We start from the raw sequence: 15,799 nt of genomic DNA, 5'->3' as shown, positions 1-15,799 counted from the left end.
GGGTTTCCTGCATTAATTTCCTGTGTGGGGTTTCCTGATTTCCTGTATTAATAATACACCATTCCCTATCCCACACCTCTTATATACCCTTCCCACAACCCCCTATATTTTTCGATGAAGTTTTAAAAAAGGATTTGTCAAAAAAACAATAAAAAAAAACCTGTTGATGAATGAACATCGTACGAAGGTGATATAAATCCTTCCCCAGAGTTCTTGTAACATTTTCCATACAGTGTATATCAAAATAAACAATAAAACAACATATTGCAGTCATTCCCAGTTAATGACAGTATGTGAAAACGTATTGTGTTTGGATTTTATCTGTGAGGTTTAACCAGTGTTAACCAGGGAGCCATATTGACTGCAGGAATTGAAGCAGACTCTTCTTGGTGCAGGACCGTTTTACGCATACCCTGTTGGCTTGGCTGCAGAGAACAGGGCGCATGGACCTATCACGCCGGATATTACTTTTGCCTTAAATATATTGCTACTGAAACACTCATAAATGCAGTGCTTCAGGTTACAGTTTATTTCAGAAAAACGCTTCACTGTCGGCAAGGAAACAAGTCGAGGTTACGCGCTGGAGGACGGCGTCCCCCACTTTTTTCAAAGGACAGACACAATCCCCAGGGTATTTTAGAGAGTGTGTGTAAAACAAGCTATTTTGACTGTCTTTTTCAAAATTACAATATTAAGCAGGGCCTTGGGATTCGAATTGCGATGACCAAGATCACAAATCAGACACTTCACCACTAGACCATAGAACATGGTGAAAAACAATGAACAACTAAAGGTGAAATGTCACATTTTGGAACTGCACTCTCCAGGGAAAAGATTGGCATTGATTCTTGGGGTTTAACATGGGTACACATTTTAACAAGTAGAGTTTAGGCTGTGGGATGTATTAACCTACTTATGCTCTGCCCTGTGGCATAACTGTGTGCTAAAGGTGCTAGAATCATCAAAATGGCTGCAAAAGCCCTATGCCCGCCAAAACCTAAGGAAATTGCACTCTACAAAGCACACAAAGATGGCTGCCAAATCTACCATGCATGTTGTTAGTGGTGGGACGGAGACCGCACTCCTTAAACATGTCATTGAACTGCACAACAAGGAAAAATGGAGACTGCATGAAAAGCAGTGCTTGCTGAAAGAAATACGAAATCCTGCATTTTAAATCTTTTCTTGGTTGCTGAAAATACAGAATGCTGGCCCAAACACACCCACAAACATCCAATCTTATTGTTGGGTGTCACATTTTACTGAAGTCAAGAAATCATTGTGAAATTGCAATATCCTGGAAAACTGAATTGATCATCTAAACACCCACAGCAAAAGATGCCTGCCTGTGGGATCTGTCAAAATTTGGGCGCAGTACCAGCCTGAAGGACTGTTTCAAAAGCCTGTTTTAAAACTGTAAACTTGTACCATTAAGATCTAATGTCTAAAATCTAAATGACCTGTCATCAAGAGTAACCTAGGTTGTAACTATTTAAACTTCATGGTTTAGAGCCTGGAATCATCAGTGTTCTAGATGTTTGTTTAAAATTGAAAGTTTATTTTAAACAAAGAAAAATGTAACAAAATGACATTTAAAGTAAGCCTCACTCCAAAGCCAAAACTAAAAACAACTTCCCCCACCGGGCCAGTCACCTCCCTCTGCTCTCTAGACCAGGAACTCACATTCATGTGTTGATTAAGAGGGTAGGAGCACTTGGGCTGCTCTGGGAAAGACACAATGGACTTCCTCTCAGGTAAGGAGATGTTAATCAGGATGGATTGTAAAGGGCCTCTGCCAGAAAGAAGGGGGCGGAGATTGCTTCTGAGCTACAAGAAGGAAAAGGAGGCGGGGAGAGACAACTTTTGTTGATTCACAATGGACAGACAGTATATTTCTAAAAAGACTGATAATTTACTGTGGATAATTGTAAAAATTATGGAAACCCCAGACTTCTGAATCTAAATTTTGGCTGCACATTTTAAGAGAAGACAGAACTCTGTGCTATGTTCTGAGAAGTAACTGTAGAAATGGTGGTTTTATAGCAAATGTAATTATGTCCAAAGTATGAAACTTCACACACTTATGCCCATATGCAATGCACACAGTTGTACAAAATCTTGGACAAACTCGATATTGTGTTACGGCCCAAAAGGGCAGAATTCTGTCAAAAGCCGACGCAAGATCCTACAAATACAGGGCTTGGAAGAGCACTTGCTCCACGAAATATGTGATGTAGATATGTTATTGTTATAAAGTCTGCAAAATTGTAAATATGTATCATGCGAAAAGTAATTTTCATGTTCAAAAGGCAAGGGGAGGATTCCCTGACTCATACAACCACATCATCATGGTGACACCCTGTTTTCTCCTCCAATCAAGGGAGAAGGGAGACTTTAGCCTATAGCCAACCAAGGGGGTGCGCTTAGGGTAATCCAGCATACACACCCCTTTACCAAATGCATAAAAAGAGACAGCTGAGGACTTAGAAGGACAGACAGATCCACCCACCAACCGATTGCTGGTGGAGCACTTTGCAAGAGAACTTGACATCTTCCCTGCTCCAGACTCCAGTATACAGACCACCAGGAGCCCTACATAATTTCAATGAGCAATTTACAAATGTGCTTAATGCGATTCAGACCACAAACTCCGCCATTATATTAGTAGGAGATTTGAACCTATGGAAAGGAAATACCACGGACAAAAAAGCTAAGGAGCAGGAAAAGCTGCTTAGAAAAAACAACATCCTGGTGCATAATAATGACCCTACACATATCAAAGAGAATACCCTGGATTGGATGGCCAGCTACAATATCGTATTATCAGGGATCACTACTATACCATGTATATGGTCTGACCACCTATTTGTCTCTAGTCAAATATTGCTTCCACCTTCAAATAAGCCTAAACATGAACCACTGCGAAAAACTATACATAGGAATTATAAGGCACTCACCACAGATAAGTTAACTCAATTAACTGAATGCATGACTTTTCTTATGCACACAACCAGTGAATTAGATCATCCGGACTTACTTGCGGAGAAATATAGCACACAAATGACAATCCTATTGGATGATGTGGCTCCAATGAAGTAAAAAACCACTAGGAAACCTGCTCGCCAACAAAAATGGTTCACACCAGAGCTAACCAAATTGAAGGCTACTAAAAGATGCGCAGAGCGTACCTGGCTTAAAGACCAAAACTCAAATAATAAGGCCGCCTGGAAACTACATGAGAAAGCATATAAAGAAACAATCATGGAATACAAGCTGACCTATTATAACGATCAAATTGAATCAGCAGACAATGACACAAGGGAGCTATTTCGTCTCTTCAGTTCCTGGGAGAAACCAGAAGTTTTAAATCACACGATTACACCTACAGAAGAAGATTGTGTTAGAACACAGAAAGCCTTTTCTAATAAACTGCTATATGCTCAAGATAAAATTCGGAGAGAGTTACAGAACCAAACTCCAGGTATAAATCCCTCCATCTCAGAGAATGTAGAAACAAACCATGTGATCGACTATACAGCACTCAAAAAGGAAGAGCTCAAACCAACTCACACACGTTTTAAATTCCCAGAAATTACAGTCACCGAGATTGCAGATATTATGAGAACCATGAACCCGACCAGCTGTCCGGGGGATCTCATCCCTTCTAAAATAATCCTGTACCACTTGGGCATTTTTGCACCATTTCTATGTAGATTCGTAAATGCCTCTTTTAGGCACTGCACTGTCCCACAGGCCATCAAAACAGTGGCAGTCACCCCCTCTTATAAAAAGCAGGTTTAGACCCTAAAGACGCCACCAACCTTCGACCCATTACAAAACCTCTTTTTCTTCTAATGTTGGTTGATAAGGTTGCCACAACACACCTTCAACTCCATATAGAAAATACCGGTAGGCTACATGAGAGACAATCTGGCTTCCATTGTTTTCACGGTACAGAGAGTGCCTTGGTGGACCTTCAGACCCACATGCTGACCTTAGTGGAGAGAAGTAGACCGGGCCTGTTAATATTATTAGATCTCAGTGCAGCATTTGATCTTCTAGACCATAAGATATTACTGAATAGACTGCTAGACACGGGTGGACTGGCTACTGAGACTATAAACTGGGTCAAATCTTTTCTGGAGGGTAGAAGATCCAGGGTACACTGGGGAGACGCGTTCTCTGAAGTAGAAACCATTATGTGTGGTGCTCCTCAGGGAGCATGCCTGTCGCCCCTGCTCTTTAACATTCATATAGGCCCTCTTTGTAGAGAACTGGAAAAGTTGGTTTTTTTCTTTACAAATTATGCCGACGATTTCCAGCTGTCAATGGAGCTATCAGGAGACCATCAGGAAGATCAAAACAAACTAAATGAAGTCTACAGAGTTATAAAAAATTGGATGACCACAAATTGGCTATGCCTCAAGGCAGGGAAAACTGAACTTATGATCTATGGGTCCAAAAAATCTAGCGAGGCCTTAGTCCCTGCCTTTTCTAGCTTTTTGGTCGATGGCAGCCTCATTAAAGTGGTCGACAAGGTGAAGACCCTGGGTGCATACCTGGAGGCCTCCTTGGACGCAGGTGCTCAAGTAGATGCTATTGAAAAAAATACCCAATACCATTTGCGAGTACTGAGAGAGGTCGCCCCTCTAATCTCAATAAATAATCAAGCCAAACTAGTTAGAGCCGTTATTTTACCACGCCTGGATTACTGCAATGCTCTATTGTGGGGGGAGGTAGTAGAGAAGGTGCTCTCAGATTGCAAAAAATCCAGAACACATCTGTGCGTATAATTCATGGCATGAAAAGGCATGAACCTACTTCTTCTGCCAGAAAGGAGTTACACTGGCTACCCATATCAGCCAGGATCTCCTTTAAAATGCTGACCCTGTGTCATAAATGTGTCTACGGGACAGCTCCAAACTACCTAAAGGACAAAATCTCTATATACCAGCCTACAAAAAACCTTCACTCCACATCCACCCTACTCCTTCAGGTGGCAAGGACAAAGAGAGCCCGTGGAAATGGACATTCCTTCCCAGTGCTTGTGTCCAAGGCATGGGATAATCTACCTCTGGTGCTCAGAGAAGAAAGTAACCATCTGGCGTTTCGAAAGCTTTTGAAAATGGAACTCTTTATCTAACTATCTAACATTATGGCTCATCCTTTCTGACCTTTTTCTGCTTGTGAAGGAGCGCTTAGATGCCTGAGGGCTTTAGCACTATAGAAATGCTATAACATAACATAACATAACGACTCCAGAAACTTTGCAAGCAGAAAGGCCCATTTCTATAGCTGAACCATTCTCAGCTAGGCCTTAAAATTCCAGAAACCAGAATTTACCCCAGACATCTAAGGTGAACCAAAGAACAGCCTGACTGTGCTGTACTGCTTTCCTGCCAAGAATTATCACCAGAATCTAAAGACCCAACCCCGTGGTGCCGTGCTGTGACCAGATAGCTGTGAACCAGAGCCATTGCCGACCAGTCCAGTCCGGTGTGCCCAGCAGCCTGTCCCAGTCCGGTGTGCCCAGCAGAATTTCTGACCAGAATCCCTGATTTTGACGGACCAGTATTCCTGACGGTTCTGTTCAAACCTATATAGTGAGCATCCTTAGTATGGGACTGTCACTAGCCTAAGTACTGTCCATAGCAATCCCTATCTAAATCCATCCTCTATCATACTCAAAACTGCATTGTTAGAATAATTTTGAACTACCTGAACTCTCTATCTCATCCCTACTATCTTCCTTCTGTAATAATATTGTTAAAGCGATCTTTGCGCTGATATCTTTCATCTGGAGAAGGCAAGCGTCTCGGCAGGCAAAAACCTGATCCAGAGACGTCCTGGTCTGGTGGCTGTGCTGTCGTGTAGTATTTGCTTCTCCATAGTCCATTCCTAGTGTAAAAAAATCCTGTTTGTTTTTTTTTAAAGCGCATCCTTGTTTTCCAATTTGCCTCTATCTGAAAAAAACGACCTCCACGAAAACGTCCATAACCTCTTCAAATTTCATGCTAGAACCGTAATTTAAGTGTCTGCGTGTAGCTAACATCATATAAAACCAAAAACCGCATATCAAATTCTTATAGTTCTCCCGCGATCGTGATTACCACGCGCGGAAAGGTTTACCACAAATTTTCGTTTTGGCAAAATCTGTAACGTGTAAAACAGCTTTCAATTGCACCCGACCTCAAAATTAAGTTTTCACATTGCTTCTTACTCTCAAACCATTGCTAGTGTTTTTCTGCAAACAGATAAAGCGGTTCCCATTAGAATTTAAAACATTTCAGAGATTTAAGCCATATTTAGTGTTTACCCATTCCATTCAAAGCCAACTTTAAAACCATTTTGACAGTTGGACAATCAGTTCGGTTTCTCTCTTGTATTTGCTGGGGGGAAATTGGGATTGACATTGTATTTGAATTCTGCATTCCTGAAACCTGTTCTCTCTCCTCCTATCCCTCTACATTGCATATTGGGGGTTGAGGGGTGTGCAGGGCGAAAGAGTAACCACGTTGCCATTTGATTTGAACACACCCACAAAAGTATTATTGATTTGCTGCATTGTTTTTGCTTATTATTACTCCTTGTTATTAAAGAGATTGTATTCCCATCAAAAATAGTGTGATTATATTGTGAATATATAAATAAATATTTTAATTTTGCAAACCACCCTGATTCCTGGTTCAGTGTGCCTGGTTGGGGGGGGGGGGTCCAAGAGAGGGGCGTGATATAAGTGGTACATCGTCATTTTTTTAAACACAAATAAATAAATAAGGATTTCAGTTGTGCATTACACGCTAGGCATTCACTTAGGTGACGTGCCAGATTGAAATGATTGGGGGTTCGTCACGAGATTTCTGAATTAGACATATCACTTGTGACAGTCTAGTACAGCGTGCTAACTGACCGGGTACATAAACCCTGTTGGGCTACCACACTGTGTTACACTGTAAAAACGCCCTTCAATAGGAACGCTCTAAGGACTTGGTCTGTTTTGCAAAAATAAAATAACTCCTGTAAGTCAGAAAGGAAATTAATATTTCCAGAATGGCGACCCTAGTAGAAATGAATATGGCAAAAGAACACCAACTGCACAAATTATTTGTCAGGGGTGAATGGACAGAGCAGGATCAGAATGTTTGGTTTCAGGAAATTAAAGAACAGGCCACTGCCACAGGATTGGACAAATGGCAGGATCAGGGTCTATTACAAATGGCACTGAGTGAACTGTACATGGCCCCTAAGGTAAAAGAAGATCAAAGTAAAATTGCCAAAATAGCGGCACATCTGTACCTCCATACTGGAGCAATACAGGAGAAATATGCCGGAAATCTAGATCTGGCAAATAGGCGAGTACAATTACTAGATAAAGCCCAAACTGATCTGGACTCTGCAGAGCAAAGGCTAAAAAAGAGTCTAGAATCAGAGAATGAAACCAGACAGTACCTGGTAAAAATAAAAGGAGATCTGGATATCCTGCAGCAAGAGAAGGTAGAGCAGGATACCAAAGTACTGGCGCTGCAAAAATAGTGCTGAGAAAGTTTGGACTCCCTACTACGGAGCCAACAAAAGCTGGAGCAGCAATTGAACTACAATAGAGTATGTGCAGAGCAGATAGTCACCCTGCAAAACCACCTAGACCAAGTAAAATAAGAAAATAATAAATTAATTCTCAAAGACCTTGACACCCAGTCAGAATTTGATAGACTACGAAAAACTGTTAGAGCATGCCAGGAGGGTGGAAGATGCTCTAGCCAGTAAGGACAGGACTCAGGAGGTAACCCTCCTGCAGCAAAAATTGGCCCAATATTCCAAAATTACCCAGGAAGCACAGAGAGACAAAGAGGCTCTCTGTGAGAAAAATGACAGGCTCCACAGATAGGTAGCCATGCAGGAACAACTAATAGAGACTTGTAAGGCATTGATAGAAGAGCAAAAGGGCCAAATTCTTGCATGGCAACAGGGAGCAGGGGCTGAGAGAGATGAGGTCCACTGGGAGAGAGAAACACCTGAGCATAACCTCAGGAACCCTAGTGCCAGAGAATTTCATCTCTTCAGCTCCCTGGACGGGGATGGCAGACTTCAATCCAATGAGGAAAATGGGGCTCACAAATCAGCGTCTCCCAGGAATGGATGGGCGGGCATCTGTGTATGGGTTCCCAAGTGCTAGGGCCATCTTCTCTCATCAGGGAGGCTCCAATGAGGGGAGGGTCAGAGAAATGGATCCTCAAAAATATAATTTACCCAGAGACCAGATGGTGAAATTTAGTGGAAAACTCCATGAGGGTAGGTCCACTAAGGGCATCCTGAAAACCTCTTCCCAGCTAGGACAGCGGGGGGGGGGGGTACTCAGGAATTCCTGGGAGCAAAGAAGAATAAGAAGACTCTTCTGAATGCCACAGAACCCAAGGAACTAGTCCCCCACATTCTGCCAGCCATTCCCAAGCTCGCAGAATCCGGGAGAGCCTAGAAGACAAGACCGGCACCTCTGGTAGCAGTGCCTCTGAGTCAGAGGATGAGTGGACCAGGGTCTCCCGAACTAATAAAGCCAACAAGGTCAAAAGGGCCTTGCTCAAGGACCACTTGAAACAAATAAAAGCCATTAGGAGCGTCATCACGCCCTATCATAAGAATGTAAAATATTCAGTTTGGGAGCACCTTGAGCTATTTGAACAAATGATGGCCACTTTCCATTTGAAGGAAAGCCAACGCTGTGTTCAATATGTAAAGTGGACATTTTCTCCCGAGTACTCAAGCTTCTTTGCGGGGCTGGAGGATCAGAATCATTCCAGATGGTCCACCTATAGGGCGGCCATCCTGAAACATTTTTCTATTCACAGGAATCCTCAGGAGGCTCACAAGGCAGCCTATAACTTGCAATGTGGGGAAGATCAGGCTCCCCAAGAATTTGTTCAAGAGCTAAAACATGCCTTTGTGCAGACCACTAGAAAGCAAAGAGTTTGTAAACGCTTTCTCCCATGCTCTCCCTAAGTATATCATGACCCAGCTAATGAGGGACTTTCACAAGGAAAGATCACTAGACTGGGTCATTGAACAAGCCACGTGCATTTATGAGGTACAAAAGCCAGTGGAAAATAAAAACAATAGTGGAAAAAGCCCTAAAACAACCAGCTGCTGCTAAAGTGGTGGAGGTGAAGGTTGCCCCGATTTTAGATCTAGAGATGGGGGGGGCTAAAAACCTGCCTGCACATAATAAAAACAACCCCAAACCCAGAAGGCCCTCAGGGCAATCACAAATAGGGAGCCAGGGAGGTAATCCCACTAACTCCCCTGCAGTGGCGGCTGCTATAATAGGGCGGCCGGGCGCCGCCCCCCCAGAAAAAGAGAGAGAAGCTAAAAGAGATTCAATCAGAGAACTTCTCTGATTGAATCTCTTTTAGCCTAGATTCTGCTGCATTTCCTTTGCCAACAGCGCGGGGGCGCTGTGGCAAAGAAACAATCAGTGTGCAGTGTGTGTATAGCCGCCCGACCCGGCAGCGGGGCGCGTCCCAATTTAGTATTTTTTTTTTTATAGTTGAGTGCGTGGAGCTTGTAGCTCCACGCACTCTACGTAGCCCCTTTAATTAGAGGCCTGGCGGGGCGCTTCAGGGGTGGCCCCGCTAGTGCGCAAACAGCGCACTTATATTATTAATCCCTCCCTCCCCTGCCATGGATACAGTATGTCATTGGCTGGCAAACAGCCAATGACATACTGTATCTACTGGCGGCGCAGGGTGTGTGCGTGCGCCTGCGCCGCCTTCACACCCGACCCTTTCTTTTCGAATCCGGATTCCCCCGACGCCGGCCGAACATCAGCACACCGGAGAGGAGTGCTGCTGCAGCACCAGGCCACACCAGCCCAGCAGCGACGCCGCGGACCCGCTGTAAGTAATTTGTGCGCACTGCGCAGCGTTCGTTTGTTGTAACTTGTTTTTTCACTCCCGACTCCGAGTCTCCGAGTCCCCGGCCCGGGCCCAAACTAACAGAGAACTTCTCTGTTAGTTTCGGCCCGGGCCGGGGACTCGGAGACTCGGAGTCGGGAGTGAGTCCCCCCCGCCGGGCCCAAACTATGTGGACCACTATCCACTACAGGGCACAGCAGGCAGGCCCAGTCACTCAACACTGAACGGCGTGTAGGCTTAGGCTAGGCCTACACGTCGTTCAGTGCTGCCGAGCTGAGTGACTGCCTGCTGCCGTCAACTTACTTAAGGCGAGCCTTGGTGGTAGCGGGGCCCGCTACCACCAACGCTCGCCCCAAGTTGGGCATCCACGGCACGGACCGGGGGGCTGAACAAAGTAGGCCCAGGCGGCCCCCGCCTTGGTGGTAGCGGGCGGCCCACCAGGTAAGAAGGGCACTGGACAGACAAGGCAGGAGTCGGGACTTGAAAGGCTGCAATCAGGGCAGTTGTGCGGGATGTTTGCACTGCCGCCACACCCAGATGCAATGGTTGCCCTAGCTAATTTCCCCCGTGCTGTCCCAGAGATGGGAGCAGAGTGTCTCAGACAAGTGCACGTGGATAGACGGGAAGGGCTGATATAACTGTCTATTGTGTGTCTTATGTCACAGCACTGCTGTTGCCTGAGTAGCCACACCGAAAAAGAAACTCCTTTTCAAAGAATGACTGCGAGCCTCCATGATAGTATTATAGGGCCCCATCCTGGGGCCAACTACAGGACTACTGGCGTCTCCACTTGGGAATGGAAGGCAAAGTGAGGAATAAAGCTATCCCGCACCCTGCCACTCTGTCCCCAACACACACTCACAGAGCAATGACCCTCTTTTATCATTCACAAAGGCTGTGCTGCCCCTTTCATGCTCTGCCTCAGACAGCAGCATTGCCTATCTGTGCTGTCGGTCATGGGCACCCCTGCACCATTTCCATCAGTGAAGCCCCTGATGGGCCACACTTGCAGTGCTCCCAATCAATACCCTCTCCCTGACAGAGCTACCTACAGTAGTTGCGCTGGTGTGTGCAGGCAGGCAGCCTGGCATTGCAAGCAAATCTGCACACTTAGGGACTGTTAGAGGCATGGCTTGCCATCGGTGTGCCCATTCTGGAGAAACGTTATCATTTTACTGTAGAGCAGTAAAGGTTTATACGAACGCATTCCTGCCTCCATATAAGGGGGGTGCTTGCGACACACTGACATCAGGAGCTTTGCCCTCCTTTCCATACTTGACCCGAGTGACATGCAGAGCGGTGGCAGGGAAGGACAAAGACAATATGCGGGGCCTGTGGCTGCACAATTAACAAAAGCCCAGCAACTACTAATGTAGAGCATTTCATTGTTAGAAAATGCATTCCTATGCATACATTTTTGGGCAATTGAAATTGTGAAGTGTTAGCACCTGCATGTCAGGGGAGCGATTTATGGGTAGGGTTGGAGGACAAGACAGCTCATTCTCACAGCAGTTCTTGTGCAGTTTCAGACAAGGAGAGACTTAATTGCTTGTAACATTGAAGCTGCACCAGAATAGCCTCATTCAAAGTGTAAAGAAGTTAGAAGACCCCACACAAGTAAGTTTGCCACTCTCCCACAATCTCTGAATCTAGTCTCTCTGCCAACATTTGATGGGTCAGCTCCCTCACACCTCCCATCCCCATAACTTTAGTCTTGGTGCACCCAGGGACGGTGTTGGGGCCTTTCAACCTTTTCAAATAAAAGGTGCCTGAGCCTCAGGAGGGTCCCCCATCAACTGCCCCCATGTTGCCAGTCTGTGATCTTGAAACACTGCAATATAAATATTTCTCAATTTATTTGAACGTTATTTTTATTTCTCCGGCTTTAAATGTGCCCTTTGCAGTGCCTGCATTACTAGCTGCGTTTTCTCTATCCACGGGAGACACAGAGGTATTACCACTTCATTGCCTTCTAACACTGGTTCCTTCAGATCATCCCCTTGCTGGCAAAGGAGAGTTTAGAGCTTTTCAGTGGGCAGTTAGTGTTTAAGCTCCCTGCTGCTGGATGGCAGTCTCGTTATAATCAGCAGCTATTAGCCTTATCTTTGTCGCCAATGGATAATAAAGTATCATTATTAATACCGGAACCCTAATTCTTTTAGTTGGTTAGGCAGTAAATTGTACATTTTGGAAGCCATAACTCCCAAAATTTCCTGGGGGGCAAACCACCACGCACTCTGCTTTACGTGGGTCGGGCTCGCTCGCTTACATATTTGTCCCGCAACAGTTCTGCCCCACCACCTTTCAAAGTCACCAGCCGCCACTGCTCCCCTGACTACATCAGCCCGTGCTACAAGGGGAATAGACCCATCCTGGGTTATGTATGGACTCCTCCAGCCCAAGGGAGGGGGATTCAACAAGACAGCAGCTAACCCAGGGAACTTCCCTCCTCACTTCCCCCAGGAGGGCAGTAATTCCCCAAATACCGGACAGAATGTCTTCCCAAGGTACCTGCAAAATTTCAACCCCCAAAATAATCCATCCTTCTTTCCCCACTTTCCTGAGTCCAGGCAGCCCAATCCGGGAGAGGGGAGGCCAAGGGTGGAGGGGTACCTCAACTTTCCTAACCCGGGGTATTTTGGGAGAAGGGATAGCTACCCTTCCTGGGATCAGCCCAGGGGAGACATGACGACCCCTTACCAGCCAGAGCGGCTGTCCCAACTAGAGCGCCAGGTCCAGAACATGGCACAGGATCTGGGTTGCATGCTGAGGGCTCAACAGAACCTTCAGATGAGCATGGCGGTGCAGAATGCCTCAAATCCAGGACCTGGTGCTCCAGAGCAATGACAGGGAACCCGACAACCTACCGGTTCCCAGGAGCAAGCTTCCTTCCCCACTTGCAGAAAGCTCCTGGAAACCCAGGAACCGGAACCAAAATCTCTTACCCCCGAAAGTCTGCCATCCAAGGAGCAGAGGGCGGGTAGGAGAAATAAAGAGCCCAAAAAGGTCAATTTTGAGGAGGAGTTACAAATCTTCCAGTTTGAAGGAGAGGGGTCCTTAGAGGATTCTGGGAAAAGGATCTTCTCCTTCAGGGATGAGGGAATTCCTCCCAAAGAAAAATGGGTCCCAAAGGATCCAAATCCAGACTGGGTAGGTGGGGACTGAGTTAGCACCGCCCATCATCAAACCCCAGAATCACCAGGATGAAAATCCCCTGGTTCAAACCCATCGTGGTGACTGCCTCCAAAAAGGAGGGGGGCAGCCCAGAATCAGAACCAGGGGAACCCAAAACTTCCCTCATATCTAGCTGTCACCTTTTTCTTTCAGATTCCCAAGACACCAAACAGACTCCTGTCCAAATTACCTTTATGTCAGTATCAAAAACCAAGAAACTAACCCACCAGTTGTCCAAAAGGTGCATCTCTGCCCCCTTGAGGAAAAGGAGGGAAGATTCTATGCCCCAGTCCAAATACAGGGGCAATGTACAATTTTGGCACTGGTGGACACTGGATCCCAAGCTATCCTTCTGTCAAAAAGGGCCTTTGATCAACTGAATTCAGGAAGGGGGGAAGAAATACCAAAATCCACTCACCCCTCTTCCTGGACAACTTCATAACTTCAACGGGAAGGATATTCCCGTCGAGGGGACTGCGGATTTGGACATTCAAATTGTGTGACACAAGGTGAAGCACCCGGTCATAGTTGTGACTCCAGAGGGCACCCCTTGTTTACTAGGGAATGACATCCTGCGTAGGTTGTCTCCCCTCATAGATTGTGTAAACAAGGTCCTCTGGACCCAGACTAGCCGACCAATAAAATCGAAACAGATTGTCAACCATGTTAGTTTAAATGGCACATGCCACATGGTTGAACAAAAATCTGACCAAATAGAATTTCACTTCCAGAATAACCAAATCCCAGACTTCACGGTAATTGCAGTAGGACAACAAACTGGTGTTGGGGGTCCTCTCTATTTCTCAAAATCAACCTTCCTTCTAGTCTAAGGTGACATTCCACACTGGAAGGAAACACTCTGAAATTCTTTAGAAATTCACAATCAGAAACTCCCACTCCTATAGTCCAGAAAGATGAGAAATCAGCTAAAAGCTTGGCTGATATTCAGAAAATCGGAGAGCAGTTGTTCATCCCTATTCAGCTAAATGAAGGGAAGGACTCTGTTCTTGCCCGAGTGTGTGTGAACAACGGTAAGAGCTTCATCAGCAAAGCCATGTTCCGCAAACTCCCAAAAGATCCAGCCATTCCCACATTTTAACTGTTAGACAAATGGGAAATGGACCTGGAAACACCCAGTTCCAAACATCTCCTGCGTAGCAGGTGTATGCTCAAAATTTCCATAGGCCACAAGAGCATAGTCCATAATTGTTGGGTCGTGCAAGATGCCCCAGCCGCATTTTATTTAGGCAGTGACATTCTCAATCGCTTTGCTGTTAGTTTGGACCTAATAAACTTCAAAGTATGGTACCGATTAGCGTGCAATCCCATGGACTTTGATGCCCCAGAGAAAGCATTTAAGTCAGCTCAACTGCTGCCTTATGCAGTTGAAATTCAGATTGGAGAGGAAGTCACCATCCCAGAATGGACCCGACAATTCTCACTGGAACTGAAAGTTAAAAGAGGACAGAAACAGAAAAACCCCGATGCCTAAATAGAGCTTAATGCCCCCTTCCAACAGCAAGGGTTGGGGGTAAACCCAACACCACTAGTCAACATAGAACATGACACCATTCCAATAGAGGTGGATAACAGTGACTTAAAGAGGATCACTCTAGCCACAGGCACCATTATTGGAATGGCGGTTGATGACCGACATTTATCCATAGATTTAGGTAATGAACTGTTAGGACCCATCCCCAAGGACTGTTTAACAGTGATAGCGATGATAACACTACACCAGACAGGATCTTCAGCCGGCATGGGGGGAATTTCCTGGTGTACACTTCCTGCCCTTATGGTAAGGAAGATGTGACCTGTGACTTCAGGAGGGATGAGGTCATATTACAAGTTCGCGAGGACTGCCTTCCCAACCTGAAGCCACCAGTCCAAATCAGCACTTTGACCAGGGACTTCTCTACCCAGCTGGAGGAGGCCGCTGAGATAGCCAAACCGGATGTCTTTCCAGGCTTCAGGCAGATGGTTGAAGAGAGAGTCAACCTGGATGATGCCTGTGAGACTCTGGAGCAAAAGCAACAATTGAAACAAATGTTCTTAGATTTTTAAGATCTCTTTTTAATGGACTCATATGACTGTGGTCGCACCGACATCCACACCACAATGATTCCCACGGATCCTGGCATGACTCCAGTGTTTGTGAAGCAATATCGCTTGCCTCTTGCATCAATGGAGTCCCTTGCTGAAATAATTAAGAACCTTGAGTCCTGTGGGATAATTCCTCCAGTCCACAGCACCTTCAATAATCCAGTGCTGGGGATTTTGAAGCCAAACGGCCAGTGGAGACTCTGTGCTGACCTTAGGGAGCTGAACAAATGGGTCCATACTTCCCCATGGCTTCTTCCGTACATAGACCAAGGGCTGGCCCAGATCCAGGGGTCAAAGGTATTCACTGCCATTGACCTGACCAATGGGTACTGGACTTTACCTGTCAGTAGGGAGGACCAATACAAGCTGGCTTTCACATTCGGAGGGCAGCAATACACATGGACCCGGACACCCTTCGGATACATCAACTCCAGCAATGAATTCTACATTTTTTTTCAAGGCCATGCCCGACCTGGGTGAAAGGGGTAACCTGGCCTATGTAGATGATATTTTAGTCAAAAGCTCAACTGTGGAGGAACACATAGCAGAGATCCATTATGTTCTGACACAGTTGAGGGCTGCTGGATCAAAACTCTCCTTTCAAAAGGCACAGTGGT

General features: G+C 45.7%; 1 protein-coding gene across 1 annotated transcript in view; it reads right to left on the bottom strand.

Moving 5' to 3' along the window:
* The window catches only part of ABLIM3 (actin binding LIM protein family member 3), a 770,500-nt gene that overhangs the window by 46,350 nt on the left and 708,351 nt on the right, over positions 1 to 15,799 (bottom strand). The gene's annotated exons all lie outside the window — the stretch shown is intronic.

Source organism: Ambystoma mexicanum, chromosome 3p (genome assembly GCF_040938575.1).
Source record: "Ambystoma mexicanum isolate Mex_15411 chromosome 3p, UKY_AmexF1_1, whole genome shotgun sequence".
NCBI lineage: Eukaryota > Metazoa > Chordata > Amphibia > Caudata > Ambystomatidae > Ambystoma > Ambystoma mexicanum.
This window is presented reverse-complemented; position numbering and strand designations above follow the sequence as displayed.